Source organism: Mytilus californianus, unplaced genomic scaffold (genome assembly GCF_021869535.1).
Source record: "Mytilus californianus isolate M0D057914Y unplaced genomic scaffold, xbMytCali1.0.p SCAF_7, whole genome shotgun sequence".
Taxonomy (NCBI): domain Eukaryota; kingdom Metazoa; phylum Mollusca; class Bivalvia; order Mytilida; family Mytilidae; genus Mytilus; species Mytilus californianus.
In genome coordinates, this window is record NW_026262723.1 from 7,989,227 (window position 1) to 8,002,562 (window position 13,336).

Consider the following 13,336-nt stretch of genomic DNA (forward strand, 5'->3'; position numbering starts at 1 on the left):
TCAATAAATAATATAATATTACATTACAACATGTAAACCACAGAATAACGAAGGCCATATACAATATCTTAAACTCTAAATCTTCCCGAGTCAAAACAAATAAGATATGCAGAGATTGAATTCAACAGCTATTCATTATGTTCATGGAATGGAATAGTGATACAAACATGTAGCGGGGTTAAACTGCGTGTAGTATTTCTATACCTCATCCCTCCGCCCCTTTGTTTTATCTCAAAAAGATCGTTTCATCAAACAGGGAAAGATCTTGGTCCAATTTTCCTTGAAATAATTTCACCCTAAGCCATCATAATCTTTAGTAAAATCCTATTCATGACATATTCCTGTGAGTTTTTTAATTTTCTTACAATATAATGGTGTCATGCATATGCAACTAAATTATCCTGCTTAAAATATCTCAAAACTGCAATTCTCATAGCTTTAAAAACAACCTTTAATTTAAATTATTTCTCAAACGCGAAATTCAATTTTACTAATCTTTAGGCAAGATATAATATATCGAAGTTAAAAATAATCCCATTTTAATTAAAAGCTTTAATTTGTACCGAATTGAATTTATGTCAACTGAAATCAAAAAGTTAAACTGTATTGAAGGGGATTCATAGAAATTGATTCTAAAATTGATAAACCTTTCTTTCCTCCTTTAAAGGATTGATTGATTGATTGATTGGTGTTTAACTCCACTTTCAACACTATTGTGCTATTTCATGGCGGTCAGTTTTTATTGGCGGAGAAAGCCGGAGTCCCCGGAGAAAACCACCGACCTTCGGTAGGAAAACTGAAAATCCTAGTCAATTAAGATTAGAATCGAGTGCACCCGCACGAGCGGGATTCGAACTCACAACCTCAGTGTTGACTGACTAGTGATTACAGTAGTTGAACTATTTAGACCACTCGTCCACCGAGGTCCCTCCTTTAAAGGAAAATTTAAGTCCAAAGTAAGCTTTGCTATTACTTTATCTGAAAACTGTCAGTTTTCTAAAATTGAGGGCGTCATAAAGTGATGACGTCATGTCCCCTTATGCGTATCTTTCCACGACGTGGTAAAAGATCCAAAAAATCAAGGTTTCCGAGTTTTGATTGGATCAAACAAATCAAGTTTTTAAAAAAATAAAAAGAGTATTTTTATCAAGATAATAGCAGTTTGCCGTATTTACGCAACGCTTCCGTTTCAAACAATGCGGAAAAAGCCATTGTAAATGCTGTAAAGTCGCCAAGACTGAAAACTATTTCACCAGCACAGTAACAAAGCAGCGATATAACATATATGTAACATCTAATTGTAAAGCGGAAAATAGTATTTATATTCTTACTTGTGGAACTTGCAAGCTGCAATATGTTGGCGAAACAGAAACTAAATTCATCATCAGACTTAATAATCACCGGTCATTTTATACCAAAGGAAGAAACTGCCCAATCACGAGAACCTCGTAAGAACAGGACATACTTTTGAAAATATCACCTTTCAAATAATAGAGGTAAACCATAATTTGGACACTCAAAGTAGAAAACAGAGAGAGAGAGGTTTTGGATGCACCAGCTACGTACTCTTGAACCTGATGAACTGAATGAGAGGGGTGAAAAACAGTTTTATAAAAAATCAAAGGAATAAATCTTGAACTTCATAGTATTTAACTAACATAATTATTTGTTTTGAATCTGTTAATCGCAATGTACAATAAGCTGCAAAAATATATCTAAAGGATATGTACGATAAGCTACAAAAATTTCTTAACAGCATCCGATTTGACCTGGATGGCTGCACGCGCCTGATGAAGCTAATTTGTTTAGCGAAATATTGCGTGAATATATAAAATATAACAACTGTTTTTATAACACTCATTAACGTGTCTAAAATACATTCTTAGTCATTTATTTATATATATATATATATAATTCGTCTCAAATTTAGCCCAACAATGTTCTTCCCTCAGCGAGATTCGAACCCTTGTATCTGTGACATCATGGCAACGTCTAAACTTGTGACAACTTTATGACAGACAATCTCCATCGAATAACACGTGGTGATACAGGGCTGACACCATATATATATTATAATTCGTCTCAAATTTAGCTCAACAATGTTAGATCATCTGCTTGCCACTATAGATCATGTACTGTATTACAACCATAGATAAAGCCGAAAAGGCATTACATCGACCACCGAAAGCTACATTTTTGGTAACCTAGGTGGTGGAGTGGTCTATGGCGCTGGACACAGAGCAGGCGGTGTTGCCACGATGTAACAGACGCAAGGGTTCGAATCCCGCTTAGGGAAGAACCAAGATCTAACATTGTTGGACTAAATTTGAGACGAATTATATATATATGGTGTTAGTCCTGTATAACCACGTGTTATCCGATGGAGATTGTCTGTCATAAAGTTGTCACATGTTAAGACGTGTATGATAAAATTAAAAATTTGATGTGACGGCATGGTAATTAACATTATCATCCTTTACGACAGACAAAATAGCTGATCTGAAAGGTACACCATCTACTTGCCGCTATACATCATGTACTGTGATACAACCCAAGATAAAGCCGACGAGGAAAGGCATTACATCGACCACCGAAAGCTATATTTTTATGTAGCCTAGGTGGTCGAGTGGTCTAGGGCGCTGGACACGGTGCAGGCGGTGTTGCCACGATGTCACAGACGCAAGGGTTCGAATCCCGCTGAGGGAAGATAAAAAATTTGCTAACGCAAATTTGAAGATCTAACATTGTTCGGTTAAATTTGAGACGAATTATATATGTATATGGTGTTAGCCCTGTATAACCAAGTGTTATCCGATGGAGATTATCTGTCATAAAGTTGTCACATGTTTAGACGTGTATATATTATATTTATAATAACAACAAGTCTAAATTGAAAACAACGTTCAAACCTATGATTGCGTTGGATAAAAACCGCAATTTTTATACGTGTGCATGTAAAACAAATTTCTTGGTAGAGGGGTCTAAATACAGCACAATATAATATATATATAAAATGCCTGAATAATAGCCAACGATAAATCTTACGGTGCAATGAATCATATAATTATGATGCAGTACACTACAAAATATAATATATAAAAAGCAAGTCTAAAAGGGTACAACATCACCAAAAAAAAAAAAAATCATGAACAAATGTTAAATATTTCGGATAACTAATATCCCTCATCAGTAAGATGTCAAATGGTTCTTATCTTGACATGCAGTAGTCACACTGTAATAGTAATCTTGATCGTTATACAAATTATCACGATTTAATACGCTGGTAAATTTTTTCAATATTGATGTTTAGGAGGAGGAATAGATTCCTTAAAAATGTAAGAGTCCTGTACTGAAGCCTGAGTTACTGGAAACAAGTGATGGTAGGGACTCATTCTATGTTTTTTTTATTAATGCCCTCTGGGGAAACTGTCCTTAACTTCCTTATCCAAAAACTTTCCCGAGCAAGTCTATATAATTATATAAACATAGCGTCCATAGACTTAAAACCCTCTGAATCACGTGATCGTGAAAACCAATGAAAAAAGAAGAACTTTACCAGATTTTGTTCATTAAGTAAAGATGAAGTGTTCGAAACATAACATACATAAGTAGGACTTTGTCCCTCTTTTTGTCTGTAAAATTGAAAAAGGGATGTTATTAGTAAAACCATACTTATGTGGTAAAACATGAATAAACAAGACCTGTTTAATTATCTATCTTGCAGCTGGGAAACTTGCTTAACTGTTTGGCAACTGCATTTCAGATGATATTTTGGAATGTTTATCTTAGTATATACCAATTGCCGGAGTTATCAAATTATACAGTACGAAACCCCTTAAAACATGAAAAATCACGAGATAAATTGACCAAAAAGCTATGTGTCTACCATAAACCAGTCATAATAAACATGTTCAATTGATTTCAATCTAAAATAATGCAAAAATTGAAACTTCAGGTTACTACTGAAAAATTGGTAGAGTAAATGTTATTTAGTCTTAACATAAAGTTGATTTAATTTGAATACTAACAACAAATATGTCCAAGTTGGAAATTAACAGGAATGATTTATAAAATAAGAATTTCAAGTTTTTCAGTAATACCTGTAGGAATAAAATCACTTATTCATGGCGTCATACTTTTATGTGCATAAAAGAACACACCGGTACCCAAAAAGTTTAGTTGTACAAAAAGCAGATACTTCCGATCTGAGAAACAAGCAAAATATACCCTCCTTTTTCAATTTGAAATAATTGTTCTACAGTGATACCAAGTCTTTCGGCTTTCATTTGATAGTAAATTAAATTCAAATATGTTACTACTACAATAAAAACTATTATGTTTAAAGTCCTGTGTGGATGCAGTAGAATGTGTCCCCGCGCTTGTGGTGTATGCCCTTATATTTTGCAATTATGGGTTGTTTGCCTGTGAGAGAGCTTCCACATGTTTATTATATCTTTGTTCTTAATTGTTTATTCAATATTATGGTGTTTGGATGTATAAATACTCATCCACGCTTGCTGTTTTTATTATTGCCCCCTGCTATGGTTTTCCTTAGATTTCTTGTAATCTCTGTTTTTGCCCAATGTTTGTTATATGTCTGTTGTGTATTACTTAAGTCTTTGCGTCGGGCATTTTATAACAGTTTTTGTAAGAGTTCTTTTACTGCTTTGCCTATGACTTGTATCGAGAGTTGTCATTGGCACTCATACCACATCTTTTTATTTCTATGTACTGCTTTCTTGGTATGCTTTTTGACTGCATGAATACAACAAGGCAATCAAAGACGATATACCTGATTTTGAAAGGCACATGAAAAAACGTGGTCTATATGCATAATCTACAACAAAGGGGCATAATAGGAAATGTCAATCAGTACACCAATCACTTACCGGCAAAGATTTATTATCAGACCAAAATAAAATACGAATGGTTTAAACTATTTCTGTGTAATGTCATTATGGCACCCTCAACGGGTCTTCTTATTATTTTTCTTCCACTTTTTTTGTCCAGCTTATATCTCGGAATTGTACGAACTAATGTTAATGGAACTATACCATAATGTTAACCAGCATGTGCAGATTTGCAATCGGGGTATGGCATTTCCAAGATGGCCGCCGTTTCCATGGAAACAGCAAAAATTCCCAAAAATCAATATGCTCCAAAGTTAATGAAACTTCACACAAATATTGAATGGAATATGCAGATGTTCAAAACTTAATGAAACTTTACTACAATGTTAATTGGCATGTGTAGATGCGCTGTTTGACTTTGGAATTTTCAAAATGGCTGCCGTTACCCTGGCAATGGGGGTGCGAGGGTGCCATCCGTTATTGCTAGCAATTGCAAATCTAGTTGTTTTTGTTTTGCTAGTGTCATTACTGAAAAGGTGATTATAGCAACTGCAATAGTTATAACTAGAAAATACCCGCGACATATACTTTGGTTCATAATTTGAAGATATATAGTTTTGGTGTAAGGCGATATTTAGATCTTAAATCTTTTTGAAGCGTGTCACAGACAAAATACCATCACTCAATATGACACCCAAAAGAAAAGTCTTCCCGACAGAAACTATTGGCGTTTGTGATCTAATCATAGCTGAAAACTTTCTGCATTAATATATGAATGGGGGTGGATCACATTCCAGCAGCACCTCGGTACCCATTTTAACCGAAAACTGAAGTAATCCCCCCACCCTTTTCATGCTGAATTGATGCGGTTCCCCGGAAGGAAAAGCTCTTGACGTGTAAAAATCTGTTGTATAATTGCTGAGAGCGTCAAGGGAATGTGTACCACAAAGTGTTTCAGTGTAAGGTCAATATTTACCGTATCTGCTACGAAATAAAATTTAATTTTGCCTGGCAGACGTGCAATGACGGCACGTAAATTTCAGAGCCCATATCCAGAAACCAACGCCACTTTGCTTATTTGAATATTATAGTAAAGAAATCGGATACGGGTCACGGAAATTATATTGAAATGATAGGGAATTTTGAAAAAAAATGTCTGTTTTAACCTTAATTTAAGTGATAGACAGGTTGCGGGGACAGAAAATAAATATACACAACAATATACACCATTTAAACGAAACATAATGACTGTCGTTGCAAAAATCAAGGTTCCTGAGCTATTTTAAAAATCGAAGCGAGAGGCTTTTAACATTGCAGTATAAAATACAGGCTAAAATGGCTAAAACGTCAAATTTGCAAACTTCGTGTTGAAAATTGGCTAACAGGTCATTACAAAAACAGGTTCAGAGCGGGGATGAAACTTGAAACTAAAATGTCCAAAGAATAAACAAGGCCAAACCTTGCATGTGTAGTCGTTGAACTCTAGGTTCCCACGTAAAGTTAAACTCACGAAAACACGAAAAATTCACTAAATTCGCGTTCATTGTTTTGATTTTGACCGCCTGACAACTTTACGGAAATATCAGAGTGATTATAAACAAGGACTCTGTGACGGGCAACTTATAATATCCGTGTTTTAAAGATTTTAATGATATCAAACCAGTCCAGTTCAACCTATTATCACGTGGTACAATTCTCATTTACATATTATGAATATTAATTAGCAAAAGTACTACTAATTTCTGGCTATGCGAACGTCGTGATGGACGGTCGATCCGAACTGGCTTTTTTCCGATTTTAACCCCAAAATACCCCCAAAAGATCTTGAAATGAACTCATAATAAACTACGCTGGTCAATACCCCTTTGTGGTATAAAACAATATTCGTGGATTTTATGTGAAAGAAGAAAACGCGACACCCAATTTCAACTCATTTAGTAATATAGATTACAGTACAGACTTTTTGAAATATGTGTTAAATGAGATGTGGGAAAACGCAAGTGAGATAGGAACCCAATGACAAGAAATAGCATAATCATCCACAGGGCAAAATGCATTCTTTAGATATTAACAGCTGTCTATACAATAAGTAAATTTAACAGAAATAATCAAACATCTGCAATCCACTTCCAGTACTCAAAATAATAAAGAAATCCAGAAGTGGAAACGAAAACTACTTTATAGGTTCCTGACATGGAACAAGCAGACAAACATGTGGCGGGATTAAACTACATGTTTTATCGCAACCCTCCACCTTTGTACCGTCAAACAGATCACGGAATTAAACAGAAAAGAGGAAGGATTAATATCCTTCGATATATTTTCAAACAAAGCTATCCTATTCTTTACTACTAAAATCCACGTCATGACAAGGTCGCGTGAGTTCTTAAAGTTTCTTACAATATCAGTTTGTAATTAAGACAGAAAAACCAACTCTTGAAGCATAAAGATGGCTCCAAACTGCTACTTTTGTACCTCGAACTCTTTTTCTAGCACGAGTCCTAATTCGATCTCTAAATAGATTTTTGAACTACATTTTTTAATTTTACAATGTTGAGTGTAGGCATGCAAGTTCTCATGTTTAAAATTTGTGCTTTTTAACAAAATAATATCAAAACTTTTCAACTCAAATCCGTTTTCAGGTTTCAAATTCTTAATCTTTAGCCAAGATTTTAAATTCTAAAATTTAAAACAATCATCAAATTCTTTTCATTTGATAATCTTCATTAAAATCACAACCCTCAAAAATAAAAGAATTGAATAAATGTAGTATTGCCTACCTTCACAATCTAGCAGATATAGCGACAATGCATTAATTAGAAGTAACGATCCCTTTTCGTTGCAAGCTAAAGCAACAGATTGTGAAAAAAAAAAATCGACAGCTTTAAGATCGATACCAATTTTCTTCCTTATAATATTTTATTTTAACAGATATAAAAGATAAAGATTTTAAATTAATATTTCAAATGCATTCTATTTGATAAGGAGATATGCATATTATGTTTTCCCTATTGCATCATCAGAGGGGAACAAGATTTTTTTTTATAATGTAAAAAAATCTTTGTTGTTCTTAATTCTCTTGTTTAAAGAAAATTATAAGAATTATAAGCCGTAAAATAGGATTCATATAGGGTTTGCTTTTCGCAATTTAAATCATTAATCAGTAAAATATAAATGACCTTGCCATATGCACGTCAACACGATGTCTCGTATGGGTGTAGAGTGTAAACAATCAACACTGTTTACTTTGTGCGATATTAATTAAATATTTGGAACTACAACTAAGGGGTTTATCATACATGTTGTGTGAAATGATGATGAACGGGGATAATGATGTTTGGTGCATTTATACGACAAAGGTTTGACCCCATTTCTTAAAGCAACAATGGGCGAAGAGGGATTAGACATTAAGGGGTCAATTACAAACCATATATCGAAGACAAACAGCATGTTTGAATAAAAATGCGGAAAAGATAAACTAGTCAATAAAAACACATAAGAATCAAAATATTGAACAACACGATCGCAACGTTTACATTGAACAAGGGGGAACTGAAGTCTTCCGGAAGGGTAAGAAGTACTTGCGCCACCCGTTGCATTTTATGGGTAGTTAAAATTCGGTTTTGTCACAATTTGTGAAAAGAGCCAAGTGAACACAATGATTTAACCTTTTTTCTGAAAGGGTCTGTTTGAAAAATAAAATTCAATCAAATCAAAACCACAATGTCGACTTGTTCATGTCAATACATACCAAATACGAACAGTTGTATACGTAATCAAAGAGCATAAACACGTTAAACCAACAAACAAAGAACAAATAAGCATATTATAAATGCAATGTTATAAATAGTATCAGGTCACGCCATAAATCGTATAAATGGCAGGTTATCATGCCATGTTGGAAATAGTGTAAATGACATGTCATAATAAATATTATACGTTCAATGTTATAAATTTTATAGAAGAGAGGCAATCTATTTCTGGTCTTGGTCTATACTTCACAGTGTATAACCGCCGCACAGTTGATTGCGTTGCTGCATAGCGAATAAAAGAGAGGCGAAAGATACCAAAGGGACATTCAAACTCATAAGTCGAAAATAAACTGACAACGTCATGGATAAAAAAGAAAAAGACAAACAGACAAACACAACATAGAAACAAAAGACTGAGCTACACGAACCCCAACAAAAATAGGTGGTGATCTCAGGTCATCCGGAAGGGTAAGCAGATCCTGCACCACATGTGGCACCCGTTGTATTGCTCATGTAAATACAAACCCGGTGATAAATCTATTCAGTAGGTCACATTCGGGGGGGGGGGGGGGGGGGGGGGGGGAAGGGGGACGGGATTATAGTTACGACAATTAGAACATATCCATCGTCATCTGTGAAAGATATATTCCATAACGGTCAACCAACTCGTGATGGCGTCCGTAAAATTGACGAAGGGATGATTTCAACTTCACTTGGAACTCTTGATTTAATAGCTTCCTTGTGAGCAGCAACCCTCTATCAAGGAAAGCATGATAGGAAATACAAGCTCTGGAATATCGTATCAACTGGGAGGTATATACTCTGTATGAAGGCGCTGCTGGAATGTTGCTACATAAAAATGGAAAAGTCACAATAGGAAAGCTGAAATCATCTCTTTTGTCGAAAAGTTTTGTTTTCAACCAACCCTCATTGTCAATATATAGATGTAAGTCAAGATATGAGGCAGAATTAACTGTATCTGTTGTATAAATAAGGTAAGTAGATAGAACATCCAAATATTTCACTTCGAAGACCAATTGCCGTACAAGTTTTCAATGTTCAAGCTGTTAGTTTTCTCGTTTGAATTGTTTTACATTTATTATTCCGGGGCTTTTTATAGCTGACTATGCGGTATGAGTTTCGCTCATTGTTGAAGGCCGTACGGTTACATATAGTTGTTAACTTCTATGTCATTTTGGGTCTGGTGGAGAGTTGTCTCATTGGCAATCATACTACATTTTCTTATTCTTATCCTTTATGAAAAAAATATTCTTCTTCTTGACAAGCATTGCATATTATTTATATTACACGGACATTCATTATGTTTTTTCAACAACAAAAATCACGAAACGCATGGACACATTTTGCTGTTGAGTACACATACCATGCTTTATGTAAAAGTTTAAATCACGTTTGTGTTTCACAATGTTTACAAGTAATTAATACTACTTGTAACCTGTCTATTTTTACTGTAATAGTCACAAACCCTTTGTATATTGTAGTTACACATGTTAAAAGATCGGCCTTCGACTTTTGTTGCTGTACGGTTTGTTGTCTGTTTAGCAACCTATGTTGCAAACTCTTGTACCGGTCGTTGTGCATGAAAAACATTGTTGATTTTTTGGGCATTTTTGTGTCCGGAATAATATTTTGATATTCGCCTTAGTCCACTTCAAAACAGTTCATCCCAGTTGTTTCTGTCGTCACACTTTTCTTATGACGCAAGCTCTTTGTTTATTTTGGTCCAATTAAAATAACTTCATTTAATAGGTTTCCATATGGCTTGTCGATGTCAATTACAAAAAGAGTCTCGCAAAACATAAAAAGACATTAATAAGAAGTACCAGCAATCTTCTCTTGTATTGTTTATGGTCATGTTTTTGCATCTATATATATACATTGATGCAACACATTAGAGACATTCATGCAAAGAGGGGTTTTCGTTGGCCTTGTGGAAAAGCATTTGCTTTGAGATCAACCCTACAATACCATATAAGTCTGTTGGCAAATTTTAAAAAAAGTACTTTTGAAATAGATGTGTTTAGTTTTATATACATATTTATTTATACTTTGTTATTGCTTTTTTTTATGATTTTTTATTCTTTAAATCTTCTTTATAAAAGATTTCAAACTGGTTTGAAAATTTGAATGTATTTCAGACTTAGGATATACATAAATCAGTGTAAACAAGATCATCTCAAACGTAAAAATATTTTTTTACGAGCACTACCATTCGAAGAGTCATCTAGCAATCCATCAATTGCAAAAGATATATTTAATACTATTCATTTCGATTCCTCAACAAACATGTGGTAGAATTTTCGACTTATCTATCAATAATCCAATACAAACAGCATAGGTTCTTATTATTGATGTTTTACTAACGAACAGTACAGTGTCATTCGAACGAACAAAACTATTTGACGTACGATACAGACTATTTTGTAGAGGAAATCATCATATTTATAATGAAATGTGTATGCGGGATTTATTTTTGAAGGAAGATAGGCTTACTGTACGTGTATCAGTTGTAAAATTATTTATAGTTTTTAATATGTATTTTCGAAAGATTTTTTTCTTTTTTGGGGGGGAGGGGGGATTTTATGACCTTTGTGTACGTGCGTATATTAAAAAGTAAATATGAACACGGTGCGGGACAAATTCGCCATTTCAAAATTGGCAAATCTGACTTTGTTGTTTTACAAGATAACAAAAATATTTTTTTGGCCAAGCGATAGATAATTAAGAGAAATGAATTTTCCCATATGTCCCAACATGTACAACTAAGTACATTTCCCATGGGAAATTTAAGAATTTGCAGTTCGTTATGCTACAATTGTAACCTTTAATTCAAATATTTTAACATTTGTGTCGAGAAACATATACAAGTGACATGAATATTTGCATTGCTATGTTCTAGACTAAAAAAGTGAGCGTATGTTGGCAATATATAAATAACACATAGCTGAGAGGGTGATAGAGCAGATTATTACCCCGAGAAAAAATATTGTCAACTGAGGCGAAGCCAAGGTTGACAATGTCTTTTCGAAGGGTAACAATCTGCTCTATCACTCTCTCAGCTATGTGTTATTTAATTAATTATACTGAATGTTCTGTTATTACTGTCTATTAAATTTCAAATTCAAAGTAATAAACTATGACGTCTTGTACATAACAACCATCCGTATTTAATAAAACGCACACTTGATCAACCGTCTCCGTGAAGGGTAATAGAGTATTACCATAGGATAGAGTAAATTGTCTCCCTCGTATTAACCAATCAAAATCTGGCATTTTGACATGAAGTATAATAATGGGTTATGTCTTCCAGAAGACATTATTGTGAATTCAAGCCAAATTAACCTATGTTCCAACTTAACTCTTTAATACTGCGTGCTTGTGGAAAAGAAGAAATACCAATCTCGATTGAGCGTGTTTGGTTTTTGAACAAAAAACCTCCCGAACTCAGGGAGATGCAAGCTGCCATGACTACCATAATGATTGCTAATTGTTAGGAATATCGTGTTATTTCATAAATCAAAACATGTATGCTGCTGTTTTCCAAAAAATTATAAGAATGTTGAATTCAAGGAATAGCCTAATTTTACATATTGTATTTTTCTCTTTTGGTTACGTTTGGTATCATCATGCATTTCATGTAATATTGTTCGCTGAACGGCCAACGATCAGAGCCAAGCCTGTGTATTTCGGAATGTAATTTATAGGTAAAAATGATAAATCTGTATGAATTTATGTACATGGGAAATCATGAATCGTATTTTATGTTGTGTTATAGCTATAATCCTTGAATTTATGAAACTGACATGATAACTAATATTGATATAATTATTATTAAAAGATGTATAAGGAAATAAACCTGGCCATAAAATCATAAACGCGGATCCATGCTTTTAAAAAAGGGGCCCAACAATCCAACATTAGAAGTAGAACTTGTAAAATGTCTATGCATTAACCACAACTATAAAGCTCCATAAAGGGAGCCCTGTACAAACCTTAATCCACCCCTGATAAATAATTAGCTAAAAAGCTGACTGATAAATGTAGTAGATAAACTATTTATGACCTGTAATGCTGAACTAACATATTTAGATACACATGTATCTCTTTTTAGACCTAAACAAAGAGCGTACTCCTGTGGAAAGTAAGCAGATCAGCGTGACATTTTTGATAAAATAGCACAATCTTAAAACAGTTAAAACTATTATCCGATTCAAAATGAAAACGTTTTTCTAGAAAAGATTGTCGAACAAATTTTACATTTCATAATTCATGAATATTTGTTTGTTTTCTTTTACATGATGCAATTGGTATTATTATAACGAATCTCTAATCAGAATTTTTAAACTTTACAGTTAACAAGCAATCGATTGCACACTGTTCGATCCGATATATGATGTGTATACATCACTCCTGATATACACCATAAAACAAATATTTTCTTTTGATGAACACATTAAAGCCTTTTATTCGCCTAGTATTGAAATACAATAAGCGATTATAATAGAATATAATGTCTCTAAAAATAAATTAGCAGGTAGACTAAAATAGTCTTTGATATCCCCACCCCAAAAAACACTGAAGGAGTAGGCAACCTGGAACATAAAGATAAATTATATTAGTCATTTTTGTCCCAGGTGCAACAAATTGTCATTGAATAAATAATAAAAAAAAACTTTAAAAACGATTTTAAAGAGAAAATTATTTTACACACTT